This window comes from Erinaceus europaeus, chromosome 5 (genome assembly GCF_950295315.1).
Source record: "Erinaceus europaeus chromosome 5, mEriEur2.1, whole genome shotgun sequence".
NCBI classification, from domain to species: Eukaryota; Metazoa; Chordata; class Mammalia; order Eulipotyphla; family Erinaceidae; genus Erinaceus; species Erinaceus europaeus.
In genome coordinates this window covers 23,005,033-23,025,921 of record NC_080166.1, presented here as the reverse complement: position 1 = coordinate 23,025,921, position 20,889 = coordinate 23,005,033, and positions in this window count along the sequence as shown.

The following is a 20,889-nucleotide window of genomic DNA, read 5'->3' as shown; positions in this document are numbered from 1 at the left end:
TTTTCTATCTAAAAATGTTAGTCTGGAGGGCTAATGTCCTAGAGATAAACACCCTCTCTGCACCCACAAGAAAAAAAAAAGAAGTGTCTAGAATTCAAAGATTGTAATTTTGCGCCATGTGCAAATTTTAAGTCAGTTGTTAATGGATGCTCAATAACAGGTAATAGACCTCATTTTCTTTTTTTTCTTTTTATTTATTTATTCCCTTTTGTTGCCCTTGTTGTTTTATTGTTGTAGTTATTATTGTTGTTGTTGTCGTTGTTGGATAGGACAGAGAGAAACGGAGAGAGGAGGGGAAGACAGAGAGGGGGAGAGAAAGATAGACACCTGCAGACCTGCTTCACCGCCTGTGAAGCGACTCCCCTGCAGGTGGGGAGCTGGGGTTCGAACCGGTCCTTGTGCTTTGCGCCACCTGTGCTTAACCCGCTGCGCTACAGCCCGACTCCCCAGACCTCATTTTCTTGAGGTGTAAGAAGTATGTTTTTTTTCTATAATTAACTAAGCTTGAGGACTATGAAACTTACAAACAGCAAAAAATAAAACGACAGTAATCCAGTACAAGATTAATGGGGAAATTGTGCAGTATAACAGGTGTGCCTTCCCCTATGCCCCGTCCCACCATCTATCAAAGATCTTTCTGCCATAATCCCTTTAAATGTCAAGGACTCTCTCACTTTGGTGAGGCTCACAGGTATCCTTGACTGTCTATTCCTGAAATGTAATGTCTATAAAAACTAAGCCACAACTCATAGCCCGAGAGGGGATCATTCTGTTGAAAGGGATTCTGTGCTTGTCTTAATGATTGATAGGCAGTGGTTGGTAGCATTTCTTCTGTAGGAAGGTGAATTTAGCTGATCCCTGACTTGAGGTTAGATGTCCATTTAAATGGTAAATTAAAATTTTCAGCTGTTTGTCTTCCATTTGTTTGGTTTTATAGAGTTTTGCTGTCTATTGGTTCTGTTTGATGTTCTCATTCAAATCCTCAAGGTGATATCCCTTTGCTTTAAAACATAGTAAACATAGTTTTCAGTCTAACTATAATCCCATCATCTTTCCTCTCCTCTCTTCTCCTCTCCTCTCTTCTCTTCTCCTCTCCTCTCTTCTCCTCTCCTCTCCTCTCCTCTCCTCTCCTCTCCTCTCCTCTCCTCTCCTCTCCTCTCCTCTCCTCTCCTCTCCTCTCCTCTCCTCTCCTCTCCTTTCTTTCTTTCTTTCTTTCTTTCTTTCTTTCTTTCTTTCTTTCTTTCTTTCTTTCTTTCTTTTTTTTTTTTACATCCAGGGTTACTGCTAGGGCTTGATGCCTGCACTATGAATCCATTGCTCCTGGAGGCCATTTTCCCCATTTTGTTGCCCTTGTTGTTGTCATTACTGCTGCTGTTGTTGGATAGGTCAGAGAAAAACTAAGAGAGGAGGAGAGACAGAGAGGGAAGAGAAAGTCACCTGCAGACTTGTTTCACCACTTGTGAAGCAACAGCCCCTGAGGTGAGGTGAGAATCAGAGACTTGAACTGGGAACCTTCCACCAGTTCATGTGAGCTTAACCCACTGAGCTACTGCATGACACCGACACCATCTTTTCTAATTCATTCCTATTACATAATACTGACCTTTATTCTTTTACTCTTTTTATTTTCTTTTGCTTTATTGGGGGATTAGTGGTTTAAAGTACAGTTGTTATGTGTATATCACTTCCTTGTGATAGGTGTCCACAAAACACTCTCGTCACTAACTTAAGTCCTTGGAGGGGTTTGGGTGTCTTGGGACATGATGGTGGAAAAGCACATGCACTTTATTCTCTTTTACTTAATTTTTTTAAAAAATATTTATTCATTTCTTTTTGTTGCCCTTGCTGTTTTCTTGTTGTAGTTATTATTATTGTTATTGATGTCATCATTGTTGCTTAGGACAGAGAGAAATGGAAAGAGGAGGGGAAGACAGAGAGGGGGAGAGAAAGATAGACACCTGCAGACCTGCTTCATTGCTTGTGAAAGTATTCCCCTGCAGGTGGGGAGCCGGAGTCTCAAACTGGGATCTTTATGCTGGTCCTTGCACTTGGGGTCACGTGCACTTAACCCTTTTAATCTTTTTGTATCAGTTATTTAATAATGATTGGCAAAATTGTGGGCTAAGAGGGGTACAATTCCATACAACTCCCACCACCAGAATTCCGTATCCCATGCCCTCCATTGGAAACTTCCTTATTCTTAATACCTCTGGGAGTATGGACCAAAGAGCTTTGTGGGAAGCAGAAGGTGGGAGGTCTGGCTTCTGTAATTGCTTCTCTACTGGACATGGGCATTGGCCAGTCTATCCATACTCCCAGCCTGTTTCTGCCTTTCCCTACTGGGGTAGAGGTCTGTGGAGGTGGGGCTTCAGGACACATTGGTGAGGTTGTCTGCCCAGGGAAGTCAAATTGGTATCATGGTAGTATGCTGGCCACTGAAGATCATTAAGATATAAAGCAGAACAAATTTTTTTAGTAATCCAGAGCTGAAAGGTAAGAATATAGTGGGTGAGATTTTGGGGTCTTCATGCTGAAATAAGCTAGGAAGTCTTAGATAAATTCCAAAGGACCCATGACTTTTCCATTCTGGAGTCTTCTGGTTTCGTGTCCACTGTAACTATGAAAGTCAGTATTTTATGCAAAGCATTCCATTCACTGGGGGATGCTCTCAGAGAAAAAACTGTTAGTAGAGCAATAGTGAGATTGTGATGATGCAGTCACACTAGCTGAACTAACAGACATACAGTGCTCTCCTGAATTGAGGGTCCCAAATCATTGTAACTGATCCACTAGTTCAAGACTGATGATCCTCAGAAGAAGCTAACAGAGTGAAGGTTTTCAATCTTCACTAACATCATCTCAGCAGATAGAAACTTCTCACTCATGAATGTGAGTCTGATGGGCTCTTCACCATAAACACTACACCCCCCAAAATCCAAATTCTCATCTTACAGGACAAAACCATAGCTGGTCTACCTGCAATATGTTTGTACATTGCTATATAACACATAAGTTTTCAGCATGCCTCAGGGTATCCCAATATAACTAGATATGCCCCCATTCTTACAGCACTTCTGAGCTGAAACTGGCTATTACTTTATATGCGAGTCTTTTATCAGACAAGTTGAAATGACCTTTCTTGCCTCTGAATTATTTTAGAATATTTTAACACAGCTACTGAATTGGTGACATTTCCCTCTGTTATTATCAATTAGAATGTGGATTTTATCTCATTGTTTCATTGTGACTTGAGGTCTCCCATAGTAATTATTTAAAGAGCTTATTAAATTATCATTAAGGTGATAAAAATATTGAGAGTCAAAGACTGAAATATATGGCAGAGTGACAGGCAAGAATATCTTACTTGAGCAGAATTTTAAAGTCTTAGTAAATACAACTTTCCTCAAGTTATGTGAAGAATTGGCTGTCTTGTAATTTACAGGTTATGAGGCTCAGGTGACTTACTCCAATACTTAATTGTTGTCTGACCTTTCAACTGTTGCTTTTGTAAACATAAGTTTCTTAGTACTAGAAAATGTGATATTCTTAAGTATGTAAAAGGAATAAATAAAATAACCTTTAATACCATACAATACTTTTTGATAGAGGTCTTTCTGCAACAGAAGTGAAACTTCATTAAAAATTAAATTTAAAAAAATTAAAAAATTAATTATTATTATTTTATTTTAAAGATTTTAATATTTATTTATTTCCTTTTTGTTGCCCTCATTTTTATTGTTGTTGTAGTTATTATTGTTGCTGTTATTGATGTCCTCATTGTTGGAGAGGACAGAGAGAAATGGAAAGAGGAGGGAAAGACAGAGAGGGGAAGAGAAAGATAGACACCTGCATGCCTGCTTCACCGATTGTGAAGTGACCCCCTCCTGTAGGTGGAGAGCCAGGGGCTTGAACCCTGATTGTTGTGAAGGTCCTTGGACTTAGTGCTATGTTACTTTAACTAGGTGTACCACCTCCTGGCCCCCAAACTTCAATATTTATTGAAGAAATAATGAATTTTAATAGTTTTTTAATTTGATAATTTACTTGTCATATATATATATTATTCAGATCAATATATGATAATTGCTACTGTAGTAAGAACACAAAAAGAATTATACATTCTTAACAAAAAATAAAATGACAAATATAGAATGTTTAGGTATAAAATTGCCATTAGATATCTAGAAGTTATTTGTCCAGTATGGACAAAGTTTGTACACATTGCAAGTCCCTATATCCCTCTCCCAGCTAGGTAATCATCACAGTTTCTTTAAATTTGACTTTTTTAGACATACTTGTACTTTAGAATGCAATGCTATTTGTCTGTCTTATTTATTTATTTATTTTGCAATATGTATATATATATATATATATATATATATATTTTCTCATGAGCATTGTCACTGGGGCTCAATGTCTGAACAGCCTCACTGGTCTGTGTTTCTTTTTTCTTATTCTTTCTATTTGATATAGACTGAGAGATAAAAGCTAAACAGGGAGGGAGAGAGACAGTAAGAAGAGAGATCTGCACTCTTGACCACTCTTGAAGACTCTCCCCTCCGTATGAGGGAACCTTGGGCTTGAACTGAGACCACCACTAAAGTCCTATATTTCTCTTCCATTTGCATGTCTTAAATCTACCCTGTGTCTTAGATTTTGTTATAGTAAATATGGGTAAAGGGCCATGGGGTCTTTCACCAGGTAGAGTACAGATATTAGCATGCCTGAGGACACAGGTTTGAGCCTCTAGTGAGGACTCTTCACAAGAAGTGGAGTGGTGTTGCAGTAACTTTCTTTTGCTCTCTCTCACCTTTTATCTAAAAGGGGAAAAAAAAGACTGAAAGGAGAGGTGGAATCATGCTGGCATTATATCGCAGTAATAACTGTAGCAAAAAAAAAAGTGTGTCGGGCCAATCAATGGTGAAGTGAAGTGAACCTAGTTAAGTGCGCATATGACCATGCACAAGGACCCAGACCTGGGTTTGAGCCCACCCTCACCCCTACTCACCTGCAGGAGGGAGGCTTCATGAGCAGTGAAGCATCTCTCAGGTGATTCTCTTTCTCTCTCCCTCTTTCTCTTCCCTCGCCTCTCAATTCCTCTCAGTTCTGTCAAATAAGATAGAAACTGATAGAAAGAGAGAAAGAGAGAGAGATCCCTTTTTCTCTTTCCTCCCCTCTCAATTCCTCTCAGTTCTGTCAAATAAGATAGAAAAAGAAAGAAAGAGGGAAAGAGAGAGAGAGAGAGAGAGAGGAGACACCATGAGCAGTGGATTTGTAGTGCAGGTGCCAAACACCTAATGATATCCCAAGTAATCAATTTCTAGTATTTGGATATATAGGTTGTGGGTTTTGGCCTAAAAAAAAAAAAATCCAACAGTTTATAGAGTCAAATAGATCAAATAGATTCAGATTCAGACTTCCCATCATCAAACAAAAATGAGTGAGAAATAAAAACTCTGTATTATGATTCTGTGTTATGTTTTTGTTACATAATAACGGCATGATTAAAAAATGCTATATACATATGTTATATTATAAATTTGAAATCTACTGAGATTAAGCAAATGCATTTTACCTGCTACTCATATGCATGTATAACTATTACCCTTTAAATATAATGTAATTTAAATATAATTTAAATTACTTCATACTGTTTCATTAACTATTCTGATATTATTGTAAAGGCTCAATTAAAGCTTATGAAAAAGAAAACGTGTTGACTTCTGTTACACTTTTCAAGAAGGCTGGCTGCCTCATTTTAATTTTATTCATTGTTTTCCTCTACAAGTTGCAGTTGTACTCCATCTGGTATCACTTTATTCTTTTTAGCTAAATGTATGTGTACTGGAAGAAGCAACATCTTGTAGATTCCTTGAAATTCTTGATTTCATCTTCTATACCATAGATCTCTGGAACTGAAAAAAAATGCCTTTGAAACATAAACTAAGGTTAGATTTTTATTTTTCCAAGTTTCTTTCCAAGAACTGAAGAGTAATTGGAACAATAAGCCTATGTTCTGCGGTACTGACTGTACTTCTTTAGCGAATTGCTATTACTTTTTATAAGAAAGTAGCCTTTACAATGGTTACCCACAGGGCGTGTGTTTCTGATGAATGCCAAGTGTGGAATGCCTCACTCATTAAAAACTCCAGGCAGTGTCTATTCCTAGAAACACACGCTGATGTTCACAGGCAGTGGTGCGTAATAGCAAAAAAAAAAAAAAAAAAAAAAAAGAATAAGAATTATCTCCCTCTCTTTGTTTTATAGCACTTGCATTTCATTTTCCAGAAGGATGTATTTCTGGTTGACTGGTTTCTAAATGTTTTATGTGGTCATTCCTTTTCAAACTTCTTAGAACTATAGAAGATATTAAATATCACCTAATACAATTTTAGAAAGTGTCTGAGGATTTAAAAAGAATCCTATACTCAAACCAATCCCCCAAAATGTTTAACTGTTATATATGAGTGTTGATATTTTTAACTTTTTTTTAATGAGAAAGAGAAATAGAGGTAAGAGAACTAGAGAATGAAGCCAGAGGACTATTCCACCTGACAAAGGGTGATATTGGATATGGAACCTGAGGCCTCTGCTGTTTGGGAAATGTAGGTTCTGTGTTCTCACGCTAAATTATCTCTCTGGACAATCATTGATATATTTTTAAAATCTCTCATGCTAATTTTTGTGTACATTTGGGCTTGAAAACTTTGATGTATAACTAACTCATTTATAAAGGAGTAAATGAGGCCCTGCTTAAATAGAATGTATTCAAAATAATTTAGAAAAAACAATAAAAATGTTAGTGATGGTCATTTAATTTTACATCACAAAAGTTCATTTTAATTTTATTCATTGTTTTCGTCTACAAGTTGTAGTTGTACTCAATCTGGTATCACTTTATTCTTTCTAGCTAAACATATGTGTACTGGAAGAAGCATCATCTTGTAGATTCCTTGAAATTCTTGATTTCATCTTCTACACTATAGATCTCTGGAAATGAAAAAAAAAATTCAAGGTGGTCTTCTTAGCATATTGTGTTCAAGTAAGGGCCTGTCATTCAAAGTTTAAATTCAAAGGCAAGTGATTTTCTATTTTTATCACTTACCCTGTATTTGGGTTGATTCTAATCCAAAAATATTGTTTAAGATAAAAATGAGCTCACATATTAACATAATATAGATATTTAATGGTATATTTTAGATTCATTTTCTCATTACATAAAAACCAGGATATGAGATTTATATGTATTTATCACATTATATTCTAAATAATCTAATAGTTCAGAAAAAGGTCTGTTATGTTCCCTTTATTTATGACAAACTGTGTGAAGGAAAGTAAAAATATCAAAGAAGAAAAATGGTGAAGAAGGTGGGATTATTTACAAATGTAGACAAGTAAACAAAATTGTGCCATTTCAAATAAAATGTGTAAAAAATAAATCTGAATGAAAAATGAAAAGGATTCTGTGAGAATGCATATTATTCTTTCAATCTAAACATCGCAGGTAATGGAGATGTAATTGGTGGTAAATTTAATCCCTTTTGCATCGACTCAGCCCAAGCCTGCTGTAGTTATATTTCTCTTCATAGAAATAAAAAGGAAAGCTGAAAAATAGCTCGTAAGTTTGATGTATGAAAACAATGAAAAAGAGGACTAGAGATCAGCATTCAAAACATATTTATATTTTTTAAATGTCCTTTTCAAAAGAAATACGTATTTTCCTTAATTCAGTGTAAGCTGAAAATTGTGTGACTGTGGAAACTGATACTTTCACAAGTCCCATGCACATATTTCTCAGGAGGAAAACAGGCATCCACATCACAATGAATCTCATAAATATTTTCACTAGAGAAAAGCATCTGTTTGGGTCACCGTGTGAATGGATCGTCTTACTAAGGATGATAGTGTTAATCAGTACATGATACTGCCCAAGTCAGATAACCGAAAAGGCCCTGAGGTCCAAAGGATCTGTCCAATTTATTGCTGAATTTCTAAATGTTCCTCTGGGGTATATTAGGGCCGAGGCTGTGAAATGGCCACTTTACAGCAACAAGGTCATTTTTTTAAATTAAATTTTATTTCTTTATTATCCCTTTCGTTGCCCTTGTTGTTTTTATTGTTGTTGTAGTTATTATTATTGTCATTGTTGTTGGATAGGACAGAGAGAAACGGAGGAAGGAGGGGAAGACAGAGAGGGGGAGAGAAAGATAGACACCTGCAGACCTACTTTACCGCCTGTGAAGTGACTCCCCTGCAGGTGGGGAGGGGGTGGCTCAAACTGGCATCCTTAGGCAGGTCCTTGCGCTTTGCGCCACGTGTGCCTAACCTGCTGCACTATCGCCTGACTCTCTAACAAGGTCATTTTTAATGAACAAAAATTGATTAGACCCAAATGTATCTCTTTTAAAGCAATTGGTGTTATCGCAATATAAATAGTCTCAGACTTATGGGCATAAGAAGGAAAAATTAGAAGTGTATCTCAGTAACAGAATAAGTCTGGTATTCTTAATGAAAGAAATTCCACTGGGAGCAAAGGGAAGAAAAAAGGAAGGCTTAGTAATAATTCAAGGATAAACAGAAAAAGAAAATTTCAAAGTGAATCTAAGGAAATTATAATCCAGAAATAAAATATGTAATATAAATGATCACTGAAGGCAATTAGATATGAATGTTAAACACAGACCCCAAATAATCACTTATAACAATGGTAATTGTACTAATTATACATACACGCCTAATGTTGAAATGAAAACACTTTGCTGTTTGAATTAATCCATAAATCCATACACTTGGTTTTTTTAACTGAGGTTTTGGTCTATTACTGTGATATATTAATACGACTGCATTGTATACTTCTTACAGTCACATTATATACTATGTCAGCATGGATTAGATAAATACACAGAGAAGTTAGAGATACATATTTTTACATAATGTTAACTGTGGAATATGTAATAGTTCATAACTGCCTATTAAAAAGTACAAATTATTTTTTGAATGTCACATATTAGCAGTTATCAGTTAACCTGTAAGAATAAGTATAAAGAAGGTTGGCTGTAGTTGAGGATGATGGGAATAAACCGAAAGTTTTCTAAATAATGAGCTTTTACTTGAGCCACAAAGTGACATTAGAAAATGTCTTGGTAAAAAAATCACTACAGGTATTCATAAAGAGAAATCCTGATAGTCCTATCAATGCCACAACTCTGTTGACTATAATTTGTTTTATCCCAAGTATTTCTCAAGGTTACTTTGAATGGATACTCGGTAAATTGTCCTCTTTCTTTTAGCTTCAGTTTTTTCATGTTATTCAAAAGTAGCCTTTTCTATAAACTTTCATATAATTCGTCTGCTTAACCTTATTTTTCTTTATATGTCACAGAGAAATGTCACCTATGACATTGTCAGCTCTGTTTTTTTTTAATTCAGTTGTATTTAAATTAAAAATAAATTATCATGTATTGAACAGAGATAGAAGGAAATCAAGAGGGCAGAGGAAGGCAGAAAGGGAGAGTTTGTGAAACTACCTCCTGCAGGTGGAGACCAGGATCTTGAACCCAGATCCTTACACATTTTAACATATGCACTCAATAAAGTATGCCCCCACTCAACCCCTTATGAGTTCTGTTTTTATTTCTCATCTCCAGAGCAAAAGTAATGTTAAGGAATTTACTTCAATGTGGGGAAAGGGCCCACTGTCTGGGAAGTCCAGGCCATTATTTCTATGAGAGTCTGAGAGAGTAGATCCTGAGTTCACCCTCTCCCTTCCTGGGGGGGGGGGGGGGGGAGGGATATGCTAGGCCTGACCTCATGAACTTACGATGGATAGTGCTTTTCAGACTAGGAACTTTCCTGTACATGCTACCCCATCCCTTTTAAACAAAGGCCATAAATTACTGTGTATCCAACTTGAAACCCACCACAAATATCCTGATTTTGCTGAGCTGCTCCCTTTCCTCCCTGCCTGGGGGTGCTTGTAATTTACCCTGTGGGAAAAATATCTGCCTATACATTGGAAGCTCACGACCAGACCTTATATGGTAACTTTCCAGTTGTGATCAAATACTTTGTAGGTCAAGATGTAACTAAGCATTTTGTATGGATTAATGATTACCTCAACTTTCTTTCTGAACGTTGGGTATATCTACCTGCTTATATCCCTTAATAAATGAGTCATCCTAAAAGGCTTCCTGTTGTTGATTGGTCGGGGGTTACCTTGCTTTCTTTCTATGCACATCACCCTTGTCACCAAGCCAGCCCCCAGGACCCCCAGGGGCCGCTCTGGTCTCCACTGCCAGTGGCCAGGAGGCAGAGTGCCCCAGGGTGACCCAACCAGCACTTCAACACACAGTAGAATTTCCAAAAATATTCAGTCACAATATGTTTCCTTTTAAATGTAAAGATTTGAAATACACTTTAATTTAAATGGATAACTAAGCCATGTCTCATTTCACACATCTTTTTAGTATCAATATGGTGGATGAAGTTAAGGACCATATATGAAATCTATTGAGTAGATTGGATTAAATAGGTCTCTTGACATAGCTTAACCTTTGAAGAGGGTAATTGTAGATGAGAAAATCATGACTCTGGTCATGATTTTGAAAATGATGAAAAAATCATGACTCTGGTCATTGCTTTATTATCTGAAGATAACAAAGCAATGGGGATTCTGAATTATAACAAAAGTTATAGACTTATTCCTTTGTGTAATCAGTATTACCTGGGAGAAAAAATATAGATTTAGGGAAAAAAAACATATGAAATACCATTTTCATAGTATCTATCATGTATGTAGATCACTATTCAAATAACAAAGAAGTCAGCATTCTAAATCAGAGAATTCAGAAAAATACAAAGCATATGAAATAGCATTTAATAGTATATTTCCTCTGAGAAGGATCAACAGTGTTCATTAGATTCTACAAAAAATAGTTTTCATTTCTTTTTTTTTTTTTTTTTTTTTTACGATTCTGAAAGGTTTATTCAAGTAAATTAACCAAACAACTTTTCATGCATGTTACAAGTTCTGTATATATCTTTTTTTTTTATTTAATGAAGGATTAATGAAAAAAAAACCATAGGGTAGGAGGGATACAACTCCACACAATCCCCACCACCCAATCTCCATATCCCACCGCCTCCCCTGATAGCTTTCCCATTCTCTATCCCTCTGGGAGCATGGACCTAGGGTCATTGTGGGTTGCAGAAGGTAGAAGGTCTGGCTTCTGTAATTTCTTCCCCGCTGAACATGGGCGTTGACTGGTCGGTCCATACTCCCAGTCTGCCTCTCTCTTTACCTAGTAGGGTGGGTCTCTGGGGAAGCGGAGCTTCAGGACACATTGGTGGGGTCTTCAATCCAGGGAAGTCTGGCCGGCATCCTGATGACATCTGGAACCTGATGACTGAAAAGAGAGTTAGCATACGAAGCCAAACAAATTGTTGAGCAATCATGGACCCAAAGCTTGGAATAGTGGAGAGGAAGTGTTAGGGGGGTACTCACTGCAAACTCTAGTGTACTTCTGCTTTCAGGTATATATTTTGCAGTAGTTTGCGGATACGTGTGAACATATGCTCTCTCTCACAGAAACTGGTGTATATCTAGGTTTTGGGACTTTGTTAGAAAGTGAACCACCTGAGATGGAATTAGAGTATACTATGAAAGGAAAGGTCTCACCCAAGTAATGAAGCTGAAGGGTTGTCATTCCACATGTGTAGTCTCTGGACACAGTCCAGAAGTGAAGCATGTTGAGGTGGCAATCATTGTGTTGGTTAGGTTGTGATCGGCAGAGGCAATATTATTTGATATGGATTGGGAGAGGCATACGGGAAAGTGGGCCCTATCCAAGGGTTCCAGAACTGGGGGAAGTAGGGGCTCTATAGTGGAGATGTGAGGTTCCTGTTGTCTTAAGGTTCAAAAAGACAATCGATAGTTAATGTTATCATCACATTATTTGGTAATTGGGTTAACTTTGAAAAGTCCTTTTTTTAGGGTTTGCAGTACAGTACCCCGTATCTTGTATATAGCTGTGCTATTGGTTGCTTCTGATCTATTTGGTCTAGGCTTTTGAGAGAGTCTGCATATCAATTACACAGCCTATATATTAAAAAGATTCAGTTTGTATTTTGAAAAACTTCGAGACATACAATTAATTTTCCCCCCTCATATTAATTAACTAGTGATTTATATGACTACATTCTACTAGGAGTGTACATAAACACCATTCCCACCACCAAAAGACTGTGACCCATCCCTCCCACCCACCCCCATCCCCCACTGGCCCAGGAAGCTGCATGTCTACCCCTCACCACAGGGTTTTTACTTTGGTGCCTTACTTACAATTTGGTCAGGTCCTGCTTTTAGTTTCCCTTTCAGATCTTCTTACTCAACATCTGTTGATGAGTGGGATCATCCCATACTCATCTTTATCTTTCTGACTTAGCTCATTTAACGTAATTCCTTCTAGCTCTGTCCAAGATGGGTCAGAGAAGGTGGGTTCATTGTACTTGATAGCTGCATAGTATTCCATTGTGCATATATACCACAGCTTTCTCAGACACTCATCTGTTGTTGGACACCTGGATTGCTTCCAGGTTTTAGCTATTATGAATTGTGCTGCTATGAACATAGGAGTACACACCTCTTTTTTGTTGGGTGTTATGGAGTCCTTGGGGTATAACCCCAGGAGAGGAATTACTGGATAATATGGAAAGTCCAAGTCTAGCCTTCTGAGGGTTTTCCAGACTGCTATCCATAGAGGCTGTACCAATTTACATTCCCACCAGCCATGTAAAAGGGTTCCTCTGTCCCCACAACCTCTCCAGCATTTATTGCTGCTGTCCTTTTTGATGTATGCCATTCTTACAGGAGTGAGGTGGTATCTTAGTGTTGTCTTAATTTGCATTTCTCTGACAATCAGTGACCTAGAGCAGTTTTTCCTATGTTTGTTAGTCTTTTGGATCTCCTCTGTAGTGAATGTTTTGTTCATATCCTCTGCCCATTTTTGGATGGGGTCATTTGCTTTTTTGTTCTTAAGTTTGCTGAGCTCTTGATATATTTTGGAGATTAGTTTATTGTCTGATGTATGGCATGTGAAGATGTTCTACCATTCTGTGAGGGGTCTCTTTGTTTGTGTGATAGTTTCTTTGGATGTACAGAAGCTTTTCAATTTGATGTAGTCCCATTGGTGTGTTTCTGCTTTAGTCTTCCTTGCAATTGGGTTTGATTCATCACAGATGTCCTTGAGGTGTAGGTGGGAAAGTGTTTTACCAATGTTTTCCTCTAAGTATTTAATTGTTTCTGGTCTGACATCTAGGTCTTTGATCCATTTAGAGTTGACTTTTGTTTCTGGTGAGATAAAGTGGTTCAATTTCATTCTTCTGCATGTTTCAACCAAGTTTTCCCAGCACCATTTATTGAAGAGAGCCTCCTTTTTCCATTTAATCCTTTGGGCCCCCTTATCAAAGATTAGATGTCCATAGGTGTGGGGATTTATTTCTGGGCTTTCAATTCTGTTCCACTGGTCTGTGTGCCTATTTTTGTTCCAGTACCATGCTGTTTTGATGATGATGGCTTTATAATATAGTTTAAGGTCTGGGAGTGTGATGCCTCCATTTCTGTTTCTTTTCCTCAAGATGGTTTTGGCAATTCTAGGTGTTTTCAGGTTCAAGATAAATGATTGTAGTGTTTGTTCTATTCTCTTAAAGAAGCTTGGTGGAACTTTGATGGGTATTGCATTAAATTTGTATATGGCTCTGGGGAGAATATTCATTTTGATGATATTTATTCTTCTGATCCATGAGCATGGGATATCTTTCCATTTCTTGGTATCAGTTTCTATTTCCTTGAGTAGCGACTCATAGTTTTCAGTATATAAGTCTTTTCTTCTTTGGTCAACTTTATTTTTAGGCATTTGATTGATATTACTGAAACATTAAAGGGGAGTGATTTCTGGATGTCTTCTTCAGATTTAGTGTTTGCATAAAGAAATGCCACTGATTTTTGTACATTGATTTTGTAGCCTGATACCTTGCTATATTGCCTAATAAATTCCAGTAGTTTTCTGCTGGATTCTTTAGGTTTTTCTATGTATACTATCATATCATCTGCAAATAGTGAGAGCTTGACTTCTTCCCTTTCAATCTGTATTTCTTTGATTTCTTTCTCTTGCCTGATTGCTATGGCAAGAACATCCAATACTATGTTGAAGAGTAACGGTGACATTAGAAAGCCCTGTCTAGTCCCGATCTGAGGGGGAATGCTTTCAGCTTTTGTCCATTGAGTATGATGTTGGCTGTAGGTTTGCTATATATAGACTCCACTATCTTGAGGAATTTCCCATCTATTCCCATTTTTTGTAGAGTTTTGAGCTTGAATGGGTGTTGAATTTTTTGCAAAGGCTTTCTCTGCATCTATTGAAATAATCATGTAGTTTTTGGCTTTGCTTTTTTTGATGTGGTGAATAACACTGAATGATTTACGGATGTTGAACCAGCCTTGCATTCCTGGGATGAATACCACTTGGTCATGATGAACAGTCTTTTTCATATGTTGCTGTATCCGGTTGGCCAAGATCTTTAATATTTTGGCATCTATGTTCATCAGAGATATTGGTCTGTAGTTTTCCTTTTTTGTTCTGTCCCTATCAGCTTTTCATATCAGGGTGAAGTTGGCTTCATAGAAGGTGGAAGGGAGTATTCCTGTTTCTTCAATCTTAAGAAGAAAAGCTTAAGAAGTATGGGTACTAACTGTTTCCTGAAAGTTTTGTAGAATTCATTTGGGAAGCCATCTGGTCCAGGACTTTTGTTGTTGGGAAGGTTCTTAATAACGGTTTCAATTTCTTTGTCTGTGATTGGTGCATTTGGATTTTGTAATTCTTCTTGGTTCAGTTTTGTAAGGGCATATGCTTCTAGGAAATGTTCCATTTCGTCCAGATTCTCTAGCTTGGTGTCATATAGTTCTTTATAGAAGTTTCGCAGGATTCTCTGGATTTCTGTGGTGTCAGTTGTGATATCTCCTGCATCTTTACAATTCTATTAATTTGAGTCTTCTCTCTTTTTTGTTTGGTGAGTCTGGCTAGGGGTTTGTCAATTTTGTTTAATTTTTCCAGGAACCGACATTTGGCCACATTGATCTTTTGTATGGTTCTTTTATTTTCGATGTTGTTTATTTCTGCTCTAACTTTAGTGATTTCTGTCTTTCTGGATGCTTTTGGGTTCCTTTGTTCCTCTTCCTCTAAGTCCTTGAGGTGTGCAGTAAGGCCGTTCATTTGAGCTTCTTCTTGGTGTTTAATATGTGATTGTATGGCTATAAGTTTCCCTCTCAGTACTGCTTTAGCTGTGTCCCAAATATTTTGATAGGTTGTGTCTTTATTTTCATTTGTTTCCAGGACATTTGAATTTCCTGCTTGAGTGAATCTCTGACCCAGTGGTTCTAAGGAGTATGTTGCTTAGTTTAGAAATTCTGTGACTTTTAATAATTGTCTGTTTGTTGTTAAATCTTAGTTTTACTCCACTGTGGTCTGAGAAGATACTTGGGATGATTTCGATATTCTTGAATTTATTGATGTTGTCTTTGTGGCCTAACATGTGGTCTTTCCTTGAGTATGTGTTATGTGGATTTGAAAAGAATGTGTATTCCAATTTTTTGGGGTGAAGAGCTCTGAAAATGTCCACGAGGTCTAGTCTGTCAATCTCTTCATTCAATTCTCTTGTATTTTTGTTGGTTCTCTGCTTTTTTTTTCTGTCTAAGTGTGAGAGTGGGGTATTGAAGTCTCCCACTATTATTGTATTACTATTGATGTATTTTGGAAATTATTTCAGTAAGTGCTTGACGTATTATATGGTCCCTCATTGGGTACATAGATGTTAATGATTGTTAAGTCTTCTTGGCTGATTGATCCTCTAATCATTATGTAATGTCCTTGCCTATCTTTTCTTACTTTATTTAATTAAAAATCTATCATGTCTGAGATGAGAATGGCTGTTCCTGCCCTTTTTTGGGGGTCCGTTAACCTCTATGATAGTTTTCCATCCTTTCACTTTAAGTCTGTGTCTATCTTGTTGTGATATATGGGATTCTTGCAAGTAGCATATGGTTGGATTATGTTTTCTGATACATCCCCCAACTCTGTGCCTTTTGATGGATGAGTTTAAGCCATTGATGTTTATTGATATTATGGATTTAATGTATTGTAGTCCCATAGTTCAAAAAAAATTTTTTTGTGTTTTATCTGATATATTGCAAGTATTGTAGGGATGTTTTTATTTGTAAGAGGTCTTTTAGAACCTCTATCATGGCCAGTTTGGTGATGTTTGCCTCCTTTAACTGTTGTTTATCTAAGAAGGTTTTGATCCCTCCATCTAGTTTGAATTAAAGTATAGCAGGATATATTATCCTGGTTGAAACCCTTTTTCATTTAGGGCTTGATAGATATATTGCCATTCTCTTCTGGCTTTTAGAGTTAGAGTGGAGAAGTCTGCAGATAAACTTATGGGTTTTCCCTTGTATGTAACCTTTTGTTTCTCTCTTGCGACCTTTAGGATCCTTTCTTTATCTTTACTTCTTCTCATTGTGACTCTGGTGTGTCTTGGTGTCTTCAGGTCTGGGTTGATTCTATTTGGTACTCTCTGGGCCTCTTGAATCTTGATGTCCTTTCTGTTATTCAGGCCTGGGAAGTTTTCTTCTATTATTTCCTCTAGAATGTTTGCTTCCCCTTCCTCTCTTTCTTCCTCTGGCAGGCCAATTATACAAATGTTACTTCTTTTGAGATCATCCCATATGTCTCTGTTGTTGTTTTCAGTGTCTCTAAATCTCTTTTTAAGCTCTTTCACCTCTTTCTTCATTTTCTCTAACTCATCCTCTGTCTGACTAATTCTGTTTTCTTCTGTTAGTCTGCTTTCCCTTGCCTCAGCTTCTTTCTTCATTACAGCTATTTCAGCTTTCAGTTTTCTAATTGCCTCAATATAATCAGTATTTTCCTTGGGGGTCTCAACTGTTGTTTCCCTAATACTGCCATTCCTTTCCTCCAATGTTGTTTTCATTTCTGTGATTAATAAGTTTATTATTGCTTGAATACTTTTCCTATCTGATATGTAGTTTCTTCTGGGCTCTTGTCTTCAGTCATTGGAGTAGCAGTTTTATTTGTTTTTGATCTACCCATTTTTTCAACTTATGTGTTTCTTTTTTATGCTCTGTTGTTCCTCAGTTGTTGTGTATTGAGTACCAGAAACACTGTACTAAATACCTTTATGACAATTGCACTCACCAACCTCAGGAATTACAGTAGCAACTGAAGCAAGTATTGAAGCAGTTTAATCACTACCAGTTAGCCAAATAATTTCTCCAGTCCATGAAAAAATAGTAACCAAATCCCAGTGAAGAAGAAAGAGAAAAGAAAGAAGGGATAGCAAGAATAGACAGTTATGCAAATCTACTATCTACTGTATATTCTAGGGGTAAGAAGAGGGGAAAGGGAAGTAGAGCAGAGATATACACATAGAGAGTCCACTCTGAGTCAGATTTCTTCCCCAAAATAATTCACAAATTCAGAAAGGCAAAGAAGAAGGAAGGAAGGAGTGTATGACAAGATATAAAAAAGAAAAAGAAGAGAGAGAAAAAAGAGACAAGAGAGAGAAAAAGAAAAGATAAGAAAAAGAGCTGTAATTAAAGAGCAGTGAAAGGTAAGGTTTTTTTATTAATTTATTTCTAAATTAAGTTTTTAATTAGCTAGGAGGAGGAGGGAGGGGAGAGTCTGTAGAGGAGGTAGGAGTAACGAGACAAGTTCCTCCCACAATAGATAAGATGCCCACTACCCTAGCAATGAAAGGTACCCTAAGAGTTAATTCTGATCAACCTAAAGGGGGGGAAGATATATGCCTTTATATAATATGAATAATAAAATAGAGCAGGGTAAAAAAAAAAACCCTGTCCCAGATTACCTCTAACCTCGTGATCAGAGGCAGCTGATTGTTAAGAAAGAGAAAAAAAAAAACACCTCAGGACTAGACAAGGATAGCTGAAATAGTCAGTTATTTAGATCTACTATCCATTGTATATTCTAGGGGTATCTAAAGGAGGAAGGGATGTTGAGCAGAGATACTCGCAGTGAGAGTCCAACTCTGAGTCAGAATTCTTCCCCAAAAGTGTTTCAGTGAATTCAAAAAAGCACACTGTTTGGTGGTGTGGGGGATGGGGCCTGTGGCTTTGGAAGCTGTAGGATTAAGGAAGAAAGGATGACAAGAATGAGAAAAAGAAACAAAAAGAGAGAGAGTAAAAGAGAGAGTAAAAAGAAAAAGATAATAAAAAGAACAGTCATAAAAGAGCGGTGAAAGGAAAGAGTTTATTTATTTATTTTTAATTATTTAATTAGCTATGAAGGGTGAGGTGGGGGAGATTGGCTACTTAGAAAGAAAAAAGGCCATATGTTTCAGAAGGGTATAGACTTAGAATGAATGATACTCCCTGGTGGGACAGGAATCTTGGTAAAGAAAGAAGCTCAGCAGGGGAGCCTGCTAGGAGCTTGTCCCCAGGGACTGGTTGGGGGGGGGGAGGGGGAAGAGGTGTGCTTAAAAATTTTAAAAGAAAAAAATTTTTTCCCTTTTTTTCTACTCTATTTTTTAACCCAAATTAAGTTATAGTTACCTCCTTGGTGTCACCGCTAGGACCCCTTATTGACGGGCCTACTAAAGGCAGAAAATCCTACCGTTTCCTGAAGATGTGGTCAGAGCTCAAGACACTAGCAGCTTCTCAGTGCCATCTTCCAGGAACCTCAATAGTTTTCATTTCAATATCTATTTTAGAATAAGTACAAAATGTTAATGTGATGAGATGCATAATTAAACAGTGAGGTTCTGAAGTGTACTGGCAAAGTATCTAACTTGTTTGACTCTATGTTTTATTACAAATTTTAAGCCATTCTTTGTTATTAGTAAATAGATGTAAAATAGTGTATGAGTCTTTTGATTAATTTTAACTTAGATTTAGAATGAGGGAAACAATAATAAGATAGGCTGTCCTTTCTAATCATGCACTAAGATTCATGACTCATGTAGGAATAAAAAGAAAGTTATTCTTAATTACATCCAGGCAATAAAGTTTCACATGATCATACAGGAGGAAGGAGAGAGAAGCCAAAGTACCACTCTTACACTGTTGCAAATTCTTGAATCAGAGCCAATCAATGGAGTCAATAAGGAGGAACTTTATGAAGATTAATGGGCCACAGAAAGAGCTCCTTCTCTTAAGGAATTCTGAGCCATGAATAAAGGAAAGGCACAACTTATATAGGGGGCTGCAGGGCTGAGAGCAGAAAGCATTCTCACAGAAAGAATGGCTGTACAGTTAAGGGGACAGAGCTAGAACCCATTGCTCAGGCTCGATTGCCTTAGTTACTGTTATCTTTTCCTGCATAACTGTGTCTGGGGAAAGTTTCAGGACTTAGGTGTTTCATGTTTCAGGCTAGGATGTACCTCCGGGGTGGGAAGGGGATTCTAGTTATTTGGGGCTTCTCTTCTTCCTACAGTTTGGTTAGCTAACTCTTTGCCTTAACAATCTCTCTTTTTTCTTTTCCACTTCACTCAATACATGCAGTGCCTAAGATTGACCAAAGAATCTAAAGTATGAAAGTCTGATGGATCAACCAGTTGAGCTACTTCCCTAGTAGAGTTTTGTTCTTAAAAGTTTGTCCTGGTGGAATGGTAACACCTTTGCTCTACTGGCTGTGCCAGCATCCAATCCCTAATTTTCCTGATGAGTAGCAAGCACCAAAACTTAACATTTGGAAACTTAAAAAAAATTTATAAAATGTAAACACTGACAAGACCATAGGATAAGAGAGGTTCAGGCGCATACAATTCCCACCACCAGAACTCCATATTCCATCCCTCTCCTGATAGCTTTCCTATTCTTTATCCTTCTGAGAACATGGACCCACGATCATTGTGGGGTGCAGAAGGTAGAAGGTCTGCCTTCTGTAATTGCTTCTCTGCTGGACATGGGTGTTGACAGGTCAATCCATACTCCCAGCCTGTCTTTCTCTTTCCTTAGTGGGGCAGAGCTCTGGGGAAGTGGGAAAAATTTTATAGTGTTATTAGATTTTTACATGAACTTGTCAAAATGCCCCCTAGGTTGGGCCATACTTGGTTGAAATGAATATATGAGAACATACAAATGTAAAAAGAAAAAAAGTCAATCAATTTTCAAGACTGTGGGAGAACTATACTGGTATCTATAGGTATGGGGATGGGGATACAGACTTTTGGTGAAATAAATAAAATAAAAACAAATAATAAACTTTAAAAGTAAATGAAGATATGATCCTTAAAAGATTGTGCATACTGAGAAATTATTGTTTGAATTATGTATTTAGTAAAAGTGGGGATATTAATGTCTTTTGGGAGGATCAGCAAGTTTAATTATAATGTGGTATCCCCAAGTTTTTAAAAGCAATAATCTCTGTTATGTTCTTTGACCCTGTTATGATGATTTGCATATCAAGTAATGAGGCCAAGAAGTATTGTCTAGGACCTTAATCTAATGGAAGTTCTTTAATACTATCTAGTGTTTCAAATAACAAGAATGTCTCATTTCCTTCAGTCAGTTTCCTCTTACTGACTAGATATAAACACATATCATAACCATTCACAAGGAGAAGCATTTTGATTCTAGAACAAACCTGATTTCATTATATTTATCATTATATATTGCGGGAGATAGCATAATGGTTATACAGAGACTCACATGCCTGAGTCTCCAAACCCCCAACCACCTTCAGCCAGAGCTGAGTTACTGTGCTGAAGAAAAACAAAGCAAAACAAAACTACAAAACAAAACAAAACAAAACAAATCAATTTAATTTAATATTGATAAGATTGTTTCTAGAATGATAC